We start from the raw sequence: 17867 nt of genomic DNA, 5'->3' as shown, positions 1-17867 counted from the left end.
AATATAGGATTACATTCCAAGTGCACCATTTACCGTCCAATTTGGAATACATAAAATATATGACCATTACAAATTCACCTTTCACTGCCAAGCTTGGCTGTTGTACTGACATGTCTTATTGGGAGATTAGAGCCTTTAGCTTTATTTGTAACAGCAAAAAGCTGGAAACAACGACCAGAGAATGGTAGAATAAATTATGGTATATGAATGTAATGGTGCTGTAAAAAATGATAAATATGAGGCATACACAAAAATACAGAAAGACCTATATGAGATGATGTAGAGTGAAATCAGCAAAAACCCAGCAGTGTATACATACTGTCTATAATAATATGAAAAGAAAAAGAAAACAAAGCCAAATGTAGCAGAATTCAGGTGGACTCGGGGGAAGGAATGCTGAACAAATACAGAGTTTTTTTCCTTGTTGGTTGTTTGCTAATTCTCTTGGTTCTGCTTTGCTAATGCTAAGGGTTAGCATCAGGTTTTATTTTGAATTTTGCATGTTTATTAGACCATTAGTTATTTGTTGATGGTTATTAAATTAATGATAAAGAAAAATATATCTTCCTTATCTCAATAGATCATAACTTTTGGTATTACTAAGCTGTCTGTTGCCACTAGGGCTCATAGATATGGGCCATGCTCTCCTTCATACTTTTCCTTCACACTCAGGAGCTGTACCACATGACTCTCCCAAGCCCTGTCCCAATGAGCTTGGGAGACTCGCATGCCTTGTTGCAGGCAGCTCTGAATGGCATGGGAGAATTGGAGCTACACCATCTAAATTGGACAAATTGGATCTGCTCGTCACGCACTGCTGGATCCAGATTGGGGGACCATTTAGTGCTGTTCGCTAGGATAAGCCCCTAAAGGCAAATTTAGCATCACTAATATTAGGATGACACAGTGCTTTGCCATACTCATGAAATGGTTTCAGGGGAAAACATGCACTTGCTTGTTGCTTTACATATGAGCTGATGGGAGAAGAACATGTGCCATGAAACATACCAGAGTCAATCAGTAGTATGGTGGAAATGTTAAGTGCACTTCAATAAGTAAAGGCAATAGAATGGTTCCCCAGACTTGACTGACTCAATCTCAGTATCTATATTGAAGATAGCATTTTGGTGTGACTATATAGAGCTTTTCATTAATTTTGCAACTTGAGAATGATAAATGTTGAGTCTCCTGGATTCTCTGCTTTTAAAAGAAAGGCAGCTCAATGTAATGGGAAGAATGTTGAATTTACAGTCAGTCTCGTAATAGAAGGAATGCCTATCCAAGTCCTACCTTTGTAACCTTATATATATATGACTTTGTGTAGATCTTGAAGCTCTGTTTTCCTCATCTGTGAAAAGTGAATTATTCCTATGTTTTCTGAAGACTAGCCTGGTTGAGCATGGAGATGATTATTAACAGTAGGCCAGATCACAGTATCAGAGATTTAGAGCTTTGGAGATCATTGACTCAAACACTCTTATTTTTACAGTTCAGCAGTTTCCCAGTAGGTAAATGGACAAAGGATATTAAATGATTCATATAAGATTTAGGAAAGTACAAGTCACTCAGCTAGTAAGAAAGAGTCAAACTCAAGTCTTTCTGATGCATAGTCCAAAACTATAGTCACAACTCCATGTTGCCTTTCAGATTGTGAAGCAACGAATATTTTGGCTATGGCATCCCATGAATATAAAGAAAGGCCTTCAGTCCTATGTAGCCCTCCCTTATGTACCAATGGCTGAATGGTAGAAAAGGATGCAGGCAGATGATTTGGAGAACCTTGATAAACATTTGCTTAGTTGTTGGTTCTCTAAATGTAAGGTCCTTCTCCAATAAACCAGTAAGATAATACTCTACTGGAAAAGTGAATCCTACCAATATTATTAATGTTCATTCTACAAATTAAGCCAGTAGATTCAAGAAAGTTGCAACCAACAGAAGGGTCTCCTTAGTGAGACTTAAAAAAGGAGTTGGTTTTGCCATGTGATTATAGGGGATACTTGGACATCTCACTTTGTAGTGACCGAGATAAGTATAAACAAAAGGCCACCACAATGTGTATGTATAAACATCTGGTGCAAAGGACAATGAGGTAGCAAATTTTTACAAAGAATTCGATAAAAATCTTTTGAATAAAGTCAGCATAAACATTAATACTCAGTGGCTGCAGTGTAATGGTTGATATGAGGATAATGGTGAAAGAATGTTAAACTATATGGTTCAGGATCAAGAAACTAAAAAAGCTGAAGTTCTGTAGACTACACAGAAGACCCATGCCTTATATATCATGAATATTCCCTTCAAGAAGATTCAGAAGGTGCTGGACATGGGGAGTGTGGAATAATAAAGCCTGAAAAGTGAAAATGACTCTTATCTTTAAAGACAATGGCTGCTTACTGGTGTGAGACACTGACTCTCTCTCTCTCTCTCTCTCTCTCTCTCTCTCTCTCTCTCTCTCTCTCTCTCTCTCTCTCTCCCTCTCTCTCTCTCTCTCCCTCTCCCTCCCTCCCTCCCTCTCCCCAATACTTCATCCAAGTATTGATTCTAAAACAGAAGTGCAAGTCTAAAAAGAACATATTAGAGCAAAAGTCAAAATAAACACCTAAAAGAATACAATGAGAAAACCTGGTGTTCACCTAAAACAGCTCTAACCTGACTGATTTCTTTCTTTTTAAGTGTTGTTGATTGCTTTTGATTTTATATCATATTCATTGCTAAACAAATCCCTCCCTCTACTCCTCCCCACTAAACCATCACTGGTAACAAAGATTAAAAAGACAAAGAAAGAGAAAGCAATTCAACAAAATTAACTAACACATCAACCAGGCCTGACAGTATAAGCAATGTTTCACACCCCTCGTGCACCTTTTTTTTAAACCCTTACCTTCCATCTTAGAATCAATACTGTGTATTGGTTCCAAGGCAGAAGAGTGGTAAGGGCTAGGTAATGGGGGTCAAGTTACTTGCCCAGGGTCACACAGCTAGGTAGTGTCTGAGGCCAGATTTGACCCCAGGACCTCTTGTCTCTGGGCCTGGCTCTCAATCCACTGAGCAACCCAGCTGCCCCCTCACTTCTTTTGAAAAGAAAGGAGGGAGGCACATTTTCTCAACTCTCCTCCAGGACCAAATGTCTGGTCCTTATAATTACAATGTACCCAGCTTCCTTTTGGTTGTTTTTTTTTTTTCATTTGCATTGTGTCAGTCATTGTATATATTGATATCCTGGTTCTGTGCATTTCACTATCTTAGTTCATAGTTCATTCTTTTTGGAAATTTTCATATTCATAATTTCTTGGAGCATTACACTATTCCACTGTGTTCATCTGTTACAATTCGTTTAGCCATTCCTCAGTCAGTGAACATCTTTGTTTCCAGTTGTGCTGCTCTGAATACTTTGGTACATATAATGTCTTTTTGTATCTTAGACTTCCTTGGCATATATGCACAGTAAAGGGATCTCTGGAGCCAGTTGGTATGGAAATTTTAATTACTTCTAGGATAACTACAAATTATTTTCCAGAATGGTTGTTTTAATTCAGGGCTCCACCAAAACTTATTAGAATGCTTATCTTTCCATAGTCCTTTGAACATTGACTATTCCCATCCTTCATCTCACACACTAAAGTATGAGGTAAAACCCCAATTTCAAGTGTACTTCTTTTATTGGTGTTGTAGAGCAAGATTCCATATGGTAGTTAATAGTCTGCAATGGTTTTTTAAAACCATTTGTTTATCTTTTGTGCTCATTTACCTACTGAGGAATGGTTCTTAGACTTAAGTATTTGTTAGTTCCTGATATAACTTACATATAAGACCCTTATCAGAAATGCAACTCAACTTGTTTAAACATGTTATAGTTGTCTGTTAATGAGTAGTGGAACAAGAAAAATACATGGATATAGGCCACCATTGTTTCCAAAGGAGGTTTAGCCAATAAGGCAATTGCTACAATAAGGAGGCTGAAAAGCCTAGCAACCACTTCATCCATCAAATACTTCATCTTTTCCCTATGAGAGGGACCTGGCTTGCAAAGCAACCCCAGTTGAAAACACAAGCTGAGTCAAATCTTATAAAGAGTGGTGGAAGGCTATTAGAAGTTAACACCTTATAAAACAGCAAGAAGAGGAGGAGAAAATGAGTTTGTAGAAAACTTGGCATCAGATCCAATTAAGCCATCATTCTGAGAGCACTGAAGGAAGAAACTAAAAGGACAACAAATGGATGAAAAATTGAAAAACATCTGTCAAGATTTCTACAACAATTGTGTTCATTGATGAAAACTGAACAATCACATTAGAACTCACCATCACAATCCCTGATGTACCCTACCACATGAGGAAATGAAGATAGCACTAAGGGAACCGAAGATATGAAGACTAAGTGGGACCAGACTAAGAATTCAGAGGCAATATAATTTCAAGGGTTTTCAAGTATTATTTCTTAGGATATCTGGAAGAGAAAATGGTTCAAAATGGGTGGGGAAAATGTGCCTTTCTCATCTCTTACATTCTTCATCCAAATAATTCAGTCATTCAATCAATAAACATTTATTAAGTGCCTACTATGTTTTCAGGCACCATTCTAAATACTGGGAATACAAAAGGAGGTAAAAGACAAGTCCCTGCCCTCAAGGAGTTCCCAACAAAGTGGAAGAGGCAACATGAAAAAACATCTATGCAAATAATCTATATACAGGATAAATAGGTAATAATTAGCAGGGAGAAGGCACTAGAAATGAGAGGAGTTGGGAGAGGAATTTAAACACATTTTGAGAGTATCCTTGATGAAAATAAGAAGTAAACAGGCTTTTATAAATAATATTCTATTGAAGATTATTTATAGTTGATTGATTAAAAGGTACAGAGAATATAAGATCTCCCGGTTCTTGTCTAACTATAAAACACATTTGACTCAAGACAACTAACAAAAATACTACCTTAAAGACTCTTGCAACGGCATATCTGCTATGCATTGTTAAGATCATAAGAGTTCTTGAAAGACACATGAGAAATAACTTTGTTCAATGACCTGATTCTCTAGATCAAATAAACCATAAAACAGTATATGGCTTGCTAAAAGTGTTTGGATTGTCCACATAGAAGGATTCCGTATAGATGTTGAGGTTCTCCAGATCCTACTGTTTGTAAGTGACCTTGTGCTAATTGATTCAAATATCAGAACACTACAGATTTTCCAAAATGAGATTCATAATTATGTAAAAGATTTTGGGCATACCATCCATACAAGAAAAACCAACTGGATAAAACATGTTTATTGTCCATGGTATCTTTTGCAGTACATATATTTTGGAGAGATACCACAGATGTCTAACCTCAGAATTAAATAAAAAGAAGAGATTAGTTTTGATATTCTGTTTCCAAAATGTAAATACTTTCAGTGACCCCAAAGGTTTTTTACTTAAAGAAAAGCTCATGTATTCTCATATTCTCTTAGTGAAGAATTTTATTTGTATATCTATGTGTTTGTATGTATGACTATATATGTATGTATGTATGTATGTATATCTCAAGAGTTTTATGGTTGCAAATCATAGAATTGCCTCAGTTTCTTAGGAATCATAATTGCAGGTGACTCAAAGGGTAATGGAAAGATGCATAGTAAGGGTAAAGCTTGCAGTACATTATCAATGAAGAATTAATTGTGAACAAAAAGCTACATAAAGGATGCCATTAAATTGATATATGACAGCTAGAGGAGGTTGGCTGATCATGTAATGAGAGCAAAGAAAAACAAATGGATAGGCTGCTATAGCACTAGTACCCAAGAAATGTGCAGAGAGAGTAATACTCCTAGCCCATCCGGCTTTGAAGGAACAAATGGACAGGAGTTGCATGAGAAGGCATGGGTAGGTTAAGACTTGCACTGCTGAAAGGAAAATCCATTTTATCAGATCACAGAGCTATTGAATTAAAAAACGGGGCCAGCAATATTGTACTGCCTACCTCAGAGACCTATTGGGTAGTGAAATTGCCTTGTGGAAGCAGGAATAGGGCTCTGAAAGCTGAAAACTGGTCCGGTGTCTGGTTAGGCCTTTTTAGGACAACATAGGGTATTTGAAAAGGAGTGGAAGGAATGAGGAAGATCAAGGAGTATCTCTTCTTGTTAGTATAATTACAGGTGAATATAACTGATCCCTTCCTTTCGGGGGAGAATGGGAGAGGAGGAAAGATTAGACAACAGAAGGACATGGGTACCTGAAGGGGGTGGAGAGGAGGAAAAGGGACTCATTAGAAGGAGGCTGGAGAGGTAAAAAATAATCTCAGTGCTTCCCCTCAACTGTTTTCATGTTTGAGTATATAGTTTTACTGGCGTGATTGAGCCAGGAAAGATTTTTGTAGGTTCAGCCCAGGATCATGCTAGTATGCCAGTGCCATCTAGGGGCAAGGAATGCCAACAGCTGCCGTAACAGACTGAATATTTGTGGGACAGGTTGAATCATTCGAATAGTTAGCTTTCTGACACTCCTTGCATCTTTGGCTCTGTAAGCTCTTTGGGGTCAGGGACTGCTTCGTTTCTGTCTTTGTCTCCCCAGCATCCAGCACAGTGCCTGGCACTTAGTACCCATTTAATGAATTCTTGTTGATTGACTGATCTAGTAATGAAGCCTTTGTTTGAATTTCTGCTCGTGCAACTGGTTTTTCAACTTCTCTCAGGACTTTTGATTTGGGCTTTCTAAGCAAAACTTGATATTTTGAGGCAACATGGATTTGAAATCAAGAATAATTTGCTTTCGAATTCTGTCTGTGACACTTGCCAGTTGTGTGACCCTGGACAAGTCACTTAACTGTTCTGAACCTCACTTTTTTCATCTGTAAAAGGTCAGTAATAATGCCTAGAGTAGCTACATCACAAGGCAGCTAGGTGGTCCAGTGTTTATAGCACCAGGCCTAGAGTCAGAAAGACTGTCTTTCTAAATTTAAATCCAGCCTCAGACCATTACAAGCTATGTGATCCTGGGCAAATTACTTAGCCCTATTTGCTTCAGTTCCCTTATCTATAAAATGAGCTGGAGAAGGAAATGGCAAACCCCTCCAGTATCTCTGCCAAGAAAACCCCCGAATGGGGGTCACCAAGAGTCTTAATATTAGTTATTCCTACTTGTTATGTTATTAGTACAGAGCCTTGTCCTGTCTCTCTAGGAAGGGACCAGGCCTCAAGGCCTATGAAATCCTGGGACACAGAGAACATTTCTAAGAAGGAGGCTGGTTGTGTCAAGGCAAAGAATTTGTTTAGTTTAAATGGAAAACTGCTGCTTGAGCTACATAGAGCTTCCCAGAATTTTCAAAGATTTTGTTGTAATGGGAGCAGTGGGAGACACACAGTTTGGAGAAGGTGTACTTCATACCCTCACAGAGCACAGAGCCTAGTAAGGGAATAAGGAACACAGATAGCAGGTACAGACAGTAATCAGGGATTGCTGTATAACTTCTCAGTTCACCTCATTCCAACAACATCTGCCACACCACATCTTTGACCAACCCTCTTTCTCTTCCTTTCTGTTTTGGTACTAATTTTTTTTAATTTTATTCAATTAGTCAATTTAGAACATTATTCCTTGGTTACAAGAATCATGTTTCTTCTCTCCCCTTCCCCTACCCCCTCCTGTAGCCAATGCGCAATTCTACTGGGTTTTATCCACTGGGATCCTTGATCAGAACCTATTTCCATGCTGTTGATGTTTGCACTAGGATATTCATTCAGAGTCTACATCCCCAACCATATCCCCTTGACCCATGTAATCAAGCAGGTGTTTTTCTTCTGTGTTTCTGCTCCCACAGTTTTTCCTCTGAATGTGGATAGTGGTTTTTCTTGTAGATCCCTCCAAGATGTTCAGGGTCACTGCATTGCCACTAATGGTGAAGTCCATTACATTCGATTGAACCACAGTGTATCAGTCTCTGTGTACAGTGTTCTCCTGGTTCTGCTCCTTTCGCTCTGCATCACTTCCTGGAGGTTGTTCCAGTCTCCATGGAGTTCCTCCACTTTATTATTCCTTTGAGCACAATAGTATTCCATCACCAGCATATACCACAATTTGTTCAGCCATTCCCCAATTGAAGGGCATCCCCTCGTTTTCCAATTTTTGGCCACCACAAAGAGCGCAGCTATGAATATTCTTGTACAAGTCTTTTTCCTTATTATCTCTTTGGGGTACAAACCCAGCAGTGCTATGGCTGGATCAAAGGGCAGACAGTCTTTTAGCGCCCTTTGGGCATAGTTCCAAATTGCTCTCCAGAATGGTTGGATCAATTCAAAACTCCACCAACAATGCATTAATGTCTTTGGTAGCAATTCTAAGATGGAAGAGTGGCAAGAAGCAATCAGGGTTAAATGACTTACCCAGGATCACAAGCTAAGAAATATCTGAGGCTAGATTTGAATTCAGGTCCTCCTGATACTAGACTTTGTGCTCTATCTACTGCACTACTTAAGTGTCCCCTTTCCTTCTTTTTTGGTCTATATTTCTTTATTTTATAAGAATTAAATATAACAAACATTTACCAAGTACCTACTGTGAACAGATTATAGTGCCAGGTAGTAGAGAGAAAAATCAAAGTAGAGATAAGATATGTCCTTGACCTCTTAGAGTTTTATATATTATGATCATAGAATTTGGTGGGACCTCAGGATTCATCTAGTCCAACCCTCTCATTTTACAGAAGAGGGAACTAATATCCATGGAAGGAAAGGGACTTGCTCAAGGTCATACAGATAACAAGGTGCAGAGCTGAGATTTTAACCCATGTGCCCAACTCTGAAATCTCTTCTTTTTCTACTACATTATGTGGCAGATAGTTATAATAATACATTTAGAACATGAGGTGAGGTTTTAGGGGAATGGTTATTATCTCCTGGGGAGTAGAAATCAGGGAAGGCTTCCTGGAGGGGGGCATTTAACTTGTACTTTGAAGGTGGTTGAGTAACAATTTGATAGAACCAAGTAAAAAGAGGCGAGAAGGCAGGAGTGTATAGATTAGTTGTAGGGAGATTTAGGAATCTTTCTAATGACATCCTCTTCTTTCAAGCTATCAGTCCATTTACTAACTCTCCTACCCACACCCAACGACACAGTTCAGTTTCCATTAAGTTCCTAAACTAATGACTTTTTGTAAACTCCGCAGATGCCAAATGACATTTCCATGGCTGTGAATGAGATTAAAAGGGGGATGGCAATTTTTCACTTATAATGTCATTTTACTATGTCTTTCCAGAGAAGCCCCACCTGCTTCATGAGTAATTGAAATGCAGGATACTCCCCCCCTCAAAACCCACCACCTCTGATTTCTGTAAGGCCACTGTTAATACCAAGTCTCAAAAACAATGACTAAATACATCACAAGGAAGGTTAATAATATCCCTGACAAATTAATCAAGTGAATGCAAACAAAAAAGAATAATTGATTGGAGTTCTCTTGATTACTTTATTCTCTTGCTTTTATCAAACCATTTCCCCATTATCTTCAACTTCAGCTGTTTTGCCCTGAAATTATTACTTCATTTCATCTTCACATTTCCATGGAAACTAATTCAAAAGCACTTGATGATGTGTGGTATCATTTATCCTCATTTCATTGGAATCATTTTTATTGGTAAGATCTACTGTAAGCATGACCTTTCATAAAAATTCCAGGAGGGAAAGACAAATATGTGTCATGGCCTTGACATTTTTAAAATAAAACCCTTTATTTGTACAATGAGTCAAATCAGAGGACCTTAGGGAGGCTTCTTGATAGCCATGAACCCTATATGAAGTCCATGAAAATAGTGTATGTATAGGGCTATAACTAAAATGCAAGGTGGCAGAATGAAGCCTTAATTTATTACATATACCCCTACCAAATGTCAAGGGGATCCAAAGGCAAAATGACATGGTCTCTGCTTAGAATCTCCTATGGGAGATACACACAGACACAAGTAACTCGAATAGAATTCAGAAGTACAAAGCGCCATGAGATGTCGAAGAAGTGAATAATAATTTCTGATGGAGAGGAAACATGAAAGACTTCATGGTGAAAGGAGTATTTAATTTGGATCTCAAAGGATGGCTGGAAATCCATCAGGTAGACATTAGGAAAAACAGGGGGGAGGAGGAAGTTCAAGCATAGAGGAAAGCTGGGGAAAGGTAACAAGGTAGAAAAGTATATGTGATAGGTTTGGGAAATGGCAGTGTCCATTTTGCATAGAATATATTATACATTTTGTTGGGAAAATTTCCATCTCATTAAATTGCTCACATATTTATGGAATGCTGGAGCTGGCAGGGGCCTCAGAGGTTATCTGGTCCAAATCCTCCTTTTTACAGAGGAAGACCCTGAGCCATATAGCGAAAGTAGCATTTCCCAATTCATTGGCTAGTAAGTAGCAGAGCTAGGACTTGAATATAGGTCTCTTGACTACAAATCTTTTGTTATTTTTAAAAAACAAATTTCGAATGACATCTAGTTTTATATCACCTGAATTTCTGCCTGATCCTTTCCTCCAGCCCCTCCTGGTGAACCATGCCTTATAACAAAGAACCTTCGAATTTGATGTTTGTTCAATAGCATCATTAGACCTTCTTTCTCCCCTATGCTCCCTAATCTCAATTCTTTTAGAGGGTAGTCACTGAGACTAGGCCCTCTTTCACCCTAAAATGGCCACTCTTCATCATTAGGAAAGTTGGGCTCTGCATTGCTTTAGGCAATCCTCCATTCACATGAGTCAATACTATGGCCAAGCACAGCTATGAAGTAGATAGATATAAGGTGGGTCAGCACTGTGGCAGTGGACAGCACCACATGGCTCATATTTGAGCTGCTATTATGAGTCTATAGGCCAAGTGTGGAATTGGGGATTTAAGGAAAGGAACAACTGAACCCCACTATTAGTATTAATAAATAGGATGCTACTGTGTAGGAGTCATTTTTTTAAAAGGGAAGACTGAGACCCATCTCTCTTTGACCTCCTGAGTCTAAAATTATCTATGTTTGCAAGAAAGTGGGCAGCCCTAGGTGAGTTGATCAGCTCCTGGATAGACTTTGTGTGTTATGTCCTGTATCAAGCCAAATGGGTGACTGTCACATCAAAAAATTATAACTACCTAAGTTCCTTGTGAGTATAAGTTGTGTTTCCCCTCCTTAAGAGCAGATGATAGATAGAGATTGTAGACTAATTACAGGAACTAAGATTGTTTGGCCCTTTAGGTTTGAGGGAACAACAACAACAACCCTGAACTGGAAGTTAGGAGAGCTAGATTGCAATTAGTCAAAGTACAGTGCTCAACTAATATTATATATCATTAAGTATTTTCTTTCAAGATTAGTAATTGGAAATGATACTGGTTCTTTTGAATTGCTGAGAGACACAAAATCTTAGATTCAGGCTTTAAGCCAAAAAATGCTAGGAAAATGAGAAAGCAAAAGACATTCTTCCTTCAAAGAATGTGTCAACAAGGATTTATTATATGTTTAATATGTGCCAGGTACTGTGCTAGGCATCGTGGAGGCACAGACACAGAGATAAGGGAGAGTGTTTCATTCATGTGAAGAATAGAGGCATCAGTTTAGTTGACTATAGTGTGTGGGAATGTAAGGAATTTATAATGAGGCTGGAAAGAAAGACTGAGTCCAGGCTGTAAAGGAATTTAAAAGCCAAATGTTGATGTTTATGTGTGATCTTATAAGCAAGGGAGTCACTGAAGTTTATTGGATGGGAGAGTGATGTGATCAGACATACTTTTTGGTCTTTTCTGTTTGGCCAATCTTACTCTTTAAAGAGTTGGTTTCTTCAAAAATTTTTGCTTCCATTTTCATTTGGTCCATTCTGTTTCTTAGAGAGTCGTTTTCTTCAATATATTTTTGTGCCTCCCTTTCCTTTTGGTCTATTATATTTTTTAGGGCTTTGATTTTTTTCAGTGATTTTTTTTCCCTCCAGCTGTTGAATTTTTCTCAGTTCTCTTATTATTTGATTAACTTCTTTTCAAATTCTTCCAGGGCCTGACATCTTTTCACCCTAAAATTTTAGGCTTCACATGTTTCCTTTTTGGCATTGTTGTCTTCTGAGTTTTTTGGTTTTCCCTGTTACTAAAGTAGGTTTTTTTTAAAGGTTTTCCCTGTTAAACCTTATCTATTTGTTGGTGTATTTCTTTGTTCCTGGGGTAGAGGGCGCACTGCTCCAAGCTTGCAAAGTTTGCTTCTCTGGTACTTGGGGTAGGCCTGGCAGCTGTGGTTTCTCATGGTGTGTCAGTCCAGGAGGTGGCCCTGCTTGCTTACTCTGGTGAGTACAGCTCACAGCTGTTTTATCCAGTTATATTGAGCATTCTAAGTTAGTTGTTCCCATTTCATAGACTGGGCTAGTGCCCACTCTACTGCTTCCTTGCACCTGCTTGCTCTGGGCTCTGCTACCATGTGGGAGTTCAGAGTTTACTGCCATTCATGTAGTCCCCCTCTCTGCTCCCCTGTAGTCTCAGGGCTCTGCTGCCCCATGTGAGTGTAGAATTTCCTATGGTTCAGCCAGTGCCCCAAGCTGCTTTCTTGTAGCCTCAAGACTCTGCTGCCACATGGGAGTGCAGTATTTCCTGCCTTCTCTGCATTCCATACCTGTGTAGGGTGGCTTGGGCTGGGCTCCTACCCATTCTTCAGCTTCATTGCTTCTGGCTGTCATGGTGTGTTGGGCAGCTCTAAGTTCTGCCCATTCTCCCAGATGCAGTGCTACCTGGGCTACTCTCTTTTCTTATCCCAGTGAGACATGTTCCTTTGTTTTGAAGCAACTCTCCGTCTCTCTCCCTCTCCCTCCTCCCCACCCCTCTGTGTTTGTGTGTGTATGCTTGTGTGCATGTATGTATTTAGGGGGCTTGGGGGAGTAGTGTCCTTTACTCCATCATCTTAGCTCCCAGCATGCAACACCTGATGTCCACTTTGCAAACATGAATTTGGCAGCTGTGTGAAGGATGAATTAGAATAGGGAAAGATCTGAGGCAGAGAGACCAATTAAGAAATCATTATAATAGTCTAGGCAAGAGGTGGTGAGGACATGAACTAAGATGGTGGTCAAGGATAATACTGTGGTTATGAGTCTAGGAGATGGGAATGGTGGAGTCCTTGACAGAAATAAGGAAGTTGAAAGGAGAGGAGGTTTGAGGTTAAGAGATAATGAGTTCTGTTTTCAACGTGCTACATTTGATATGCTTGTGAGACACGCAGTTTGAAATGTCCAAAAGGGAGCTGGTCATGAAAGGCTGAAGTTCAGGAGAGAGACTAGAACTGGATATATAGATCTGCGAGTCTACATAGAAATAATAATTAAACTTTGATTTTTTTCAAGTCTCCTCTTCTGTGTAGTTTGGGCAATTATTGCAAACCATTCAAAATGGTACTGATTAGTGGGTGAGTAGAAAATTGGACATGACAAGTACTAATTGAGCCTGAATTTCCATTTACTTTTGGAAATTATCTGGCATAATTAATAATCCTTCAACTGAAGGCTTATTGTGTTGAGTGTAATAGATCATGGGATCTATGATGTCTGCCAGGAGAATATCTTGATCTTTCCACTGGGAGCCAAAGAAATCAAGACAAGCAGCAAAAATTTACCCTGGTTAAATGGCCCAAGCTTACACAGTAAGTGGTGGGGATGGAATCTCAATCCAAGTCCTCTTAATTCCAAATTCAGTATTCCTTTTCCTAGGCTTTATAACCTCCAATATGCTATAAAAGAGACAAGACATTTAAAAATGGCCATAGCGTGTGGTAATGTGTGTTAAGTATTGCTGATATGTCTTAATTGGTACAGACGATATGCAATAAAGAAAATAATAAGAAGGGAAAATTACTGCCAGTCAAAGTTATCAGGAAAGGCTTCATGGAGGAGATATCATTTGCATTGGGTTTTGAAGTATGGGTAAAATCTTGATATCCAAAGAGCAGAAGGAAGGCAACCAGAAAAGATAATGGAATGAACAAAGGTGCCAAGATAGGAGACCAGTGGATGGTTTTTAAAAGGCTGGTGAGATCAATATAGGGCATATTATACATGAAGGTAGATTAGGCCAAATGGCAGAGGAGCTAGCAGGTTAAGAGAATGTCAGGTTGAGTGTGGGTTTGATTCAGCAGGTAATAAGGGACCATTCAAAGTTTTTGATGAAGGAAACACATAAGATCATAGATTTAGAGCCAGAATGGACCTCAAATGTCATGTAGTTCAACCCTCTCACTGCACATTTGAGAAACCAAATATCCTAGATTGGAAATGCCCACAGGCTCAAGTGAACTACTTTGAATAATCCTTTTTCCCTCTAGAGGGAAGGAGAAGTGGGTTGAGGTTGTTGCCTATATTATCTGTAGTAGGCAAGGGTATTAGCCTGTTCCTCTCTTCTGAATTCCAAAGCAATTCTGGATGTAAAATAATCTGAATTTTAGCTGGCCTTCCTCTTACTTTGAATTGAAGAGCTATTATGACTCATAAGCAGCCAGGGCCCTCCTGAGTCACCTCTGTGATAATATTCATAGCTCTAAAATGACAGCTCTGGGGTGCTTCCCAACCACTAAACTATCAACTTTCTATTTAATAAACACTTGAAAATTGTGAGAATCTGGCAAGTTTCCATTTCCCAATCCCAAAGCTGCTTCTCAATGGTGATTGGTGCCAGGGAAAACAGAGAGGCAGCAAACATACCCAACCAGGTCAGTGGCTACTAGTTTTTGTTTAAACTTATCACTGCTTATGATGGTATCTGTATTGGCTAAAGGAAGCCTCTAGAGTGATGTGCCTAGTACTCAGAGAGTATTCTCTCTTGGATGAGGGTCAGAGATTTATGGCTGTAAAGGAACTCAGAATCCAAGGCATCTAACCCTCTCACTTTATAGATGAGGAAATCAAGGTACAAAGAAAAAAGGTGACTTGCCCAAAGTCACACCGCTATTAAGTCTCTAAAGTGGGATTTTAATACATGACTTCCCGACTCTAAGTCCAGTGACCTATCTACTACACCAGGAGTAAATCCTACTGGAGGAACAAAGTGGAATAGATAACACATAGGCCATGGGCCAGAAGATCTACATGTAGATGCTAGTTCTGTCCCTAACTTGCTGTATGACTGACACAGTTACGTCCTTTTCTCAGTTTCTTTCTTCTGTAAAATGAAGGGGCTAGACTAGAGCCTACAGTTTCCCCAAATATGTTTTGTGGAACCTGGACCAATAGGAATAGCACTTTTTGGAGAAAACATTGATGCTGGTACCATTTCCCCCACTAAGATATTAAATATGAAAACATCAAAAATATCTGGTTATGCATGGCAATTTCAATATAGCCTGATTTCCTTTATTCATTGGAAACTTTCTGTGCCTTTTTTGACTATGGGGTTCTTTTCAGGGTCCTCAGGGCCCAGCCTAAGCACTGATGATTGCACCACTATTTTTCAAGTCCCAAAGTCCCAAATTCTGGCCATAAAGAGCTTGGGAAAAGCTGGACTAGAAGATTTGTCATGTTCCTTCCACCTCTAATATTCTGGGAATCTAAAAAAAATGAGGCCAAAGTCCATCTTGCCCTAACCTTCCTTTAATGGTCTTGTTTCTCTCGAAACAGAAAGCTTAGCCAGCTCTAAGTTCTAGGGAAACCCCGCCATTGGGCATGCAGCTCCCAAGCTGAATGCAAACATTGTCAGCAATGGCAATTCCAAGTAATAAGAGTTCATTTGCCTCTAATACTTTCAGTTTTCTGAAACATTTTTCTCACCATCATCCTGAAAGATGGGTAATGGGATCAGAGGATTCACTGTAGAAATCACTGAGTCGGATTCCCATATCTTGCAAAAGAGCTAACTAAATCACCAATTTATCAATATACTTTATAAACTATAGTCACCAGAACTGAATGCAATATTCCATATATAATCTGACCAACAGGGCTGTCACCTCCCTAATCTTATGCCTCCCTTAATGGCACTGGATTTTTTGGCTACCATATCACACTAGTAGTAAGTTACAGAAGAGTAAACAGTAATACTAGAACTGGACTCCAAGGCCTTGGACTCCAAATCTAGCACTCCTTCAACTATACTGTTCCTGCCTCTAATATGAACTCTCTAATATGCACAGACAAGTTCACAAGGCTATTTATATAGGCACACACATACAAACACAACATGGGTCTCCAAACCAGACTCCAAAGGGCTATTCTGTAGGCCATCTTAGACTACCACCAACACCACCACCAAGCCATTCCAAGTTTGCTTTCTTCTTATCCACAGGTCAAGGGACAAGGTAAATCATTCCCTTCTTGTGTCACATTTCACCTGAGACCTGAACAGGGACTGGCTGCTTTAAATAATGAGAGGAGAACAAAACCAGCTTTCAGACATGCCAAGGGACGAGTACAAATTGGAAGCTGGATGAGACACACGTTGTAAAGGTTATTAGGATCAATAATTGTCACTTGTTAGCAGTGATTCTGCTGGCGGGATCAGGTTTAATTGGAAATTCCCTTCTTGATGACTTTATCCAGACGGTTCTAGTGTCTAAAAAAAGTCAATTTGGTAGTTTCTGCTACTGAGCCCTGCTTCTTCCTTAGCTAGAATTTTCTCAGCCCTCTTCATCACATCCAGCCAGAAATTAAGGGATCAGTTGCTTCCACAAGATAATATCGTGTAGCAAGAGCCCCTGGCCTAAGAGGATCTCTATCTTTTCATTCAGTGAGCAAGTATTACACACTTGCTATGTGTGGGGCATGGTGCTGAATGCTGGGGATCCAAAGAAAGACAGATAGGAAGGATCACATCCCTTTCCAGGACTTCATCACTATCCACATCTGCCCCTCCCTTTTTCTGTCCCTCCTAGTATTCCTAAGGAAGATCCAATCAGTGTTATTTTAGAAGCACTCATTGAAGCTTCAGGAGGCAGAGGAAGCAGTAGGGGACTTGAACTCAAAGACCTTGGTTCTAATATCACACCTGCCATTTTACTACCTGTTTGATTTTTGGACCACTCCCCTATGCTGAGTCTTAGTTTCCTCTTCAGTAAAATGAATGGGATGGTCACTAAGATCCCTTCCAGCTCTAAATCTTATTATCTCCAAGGTCCTTTGCATTCGTCCATTTTCATTTGTGTCCAACTCTTAAAGACCCCATTTGGGGTTTTCTTGGCAAAGATACTGTAGTTTGCCATTTCCTCCTTCAGTTTATTTTTTATATGAAGAAATTGGGACAAACAAGGTGAAGTGACTTGTGCAGGATCATATAACTAGTAGGTGTCTGGGTACAGATTTGAACTCAGGAGGATGAGTCTCCCTGACTCCAGGCCTCATGTTCTATCCTCTGTGTCACATAGCTGCCCCAAATCCGTTCTAGCTCTATTATTTTAAGATCTCTAAAGTTCCTTTGAATTCTAAATTCTGATCAGCCAGAGGACTCTTTTGACATAATCGATATTTAGTTCGTCTTTTAAAACACTGTATCCTTTGACCACTTGTCTACTAGGGAATGGCTTTTGGTGTGTGTGTGTGTGTGTGTGTATTTGACTCTAAGATTTCCATACCTACTCCCCCAGTGAGGCAATGGCTGCCTTTCTTATCCTAGTTGTATGGAAAAGTTTTTCAGTCTCATGTAATTAAAGTTATTTATTTCATCTTTTGTAATTACTCTTTTCTTTTTTGTTACAATTTCACACACCTCCTTCACCACTACCTAAAACTTTTAAAGGTATATAATTTGCTTCTCATAATTTTTCAACATATGATATTTACTATTCAGACCATGTATCCATTTTGAATTTATGGTGGAACATTATATAAGATGCTGGTCTAAAGTTAATTTCTTCCAAGATGATTTGCAGTTTTCCCAGCAGTTCTTACCAACTATGGAGTTTTTCCCA

General features: G+C 39.2%; 1 protein-coding gene and 1 long non-coding RNA gene across 4 annotated transcripts in view; one reads left to right on the top strand and one right to left on the bottom strand.

Moving 5' to 3' along the window:
- The window catches only part of HS6ST2 (heparan sulfate 6-O-sulfotransferase 2), a 276995-nt gene that overhangs the window by 36105 nt on the left and 223023 nt on the right, over positions 1–17867 (bottom strand). The window lies entirely within an intron of this gene.
- Positions 1–17867, top strand: part of LOC107650323 (uncharacterized) — a 232650-nt gene that overhangs the window by 204278 nt on the left and 10505 nt on the right. The gene's annotated exons all lie outside the window — the stretch shown is intronic.

This window comes from Monodelphis domestica, chromosome X (genome assembly GCF_027887165.1).
Source record: "Monodelphis domestica isolate mMonDom1 chromosome X, mMonDom1.pri, whole genome shotgun sequence".
NCBI classification, from domain to species: domain Eukaryota; kingdom Metazoa; phylum Chordata; class Mammalia; order Didelphimorphia; family Didelphidae; genus Monodelphis; species Monodelphis domestica.
The sequence above is the reverse complement of the archived record's forward strand: the minus strand, read 5'-3'. Positions and strand labels throughout refer to the sequence as shown.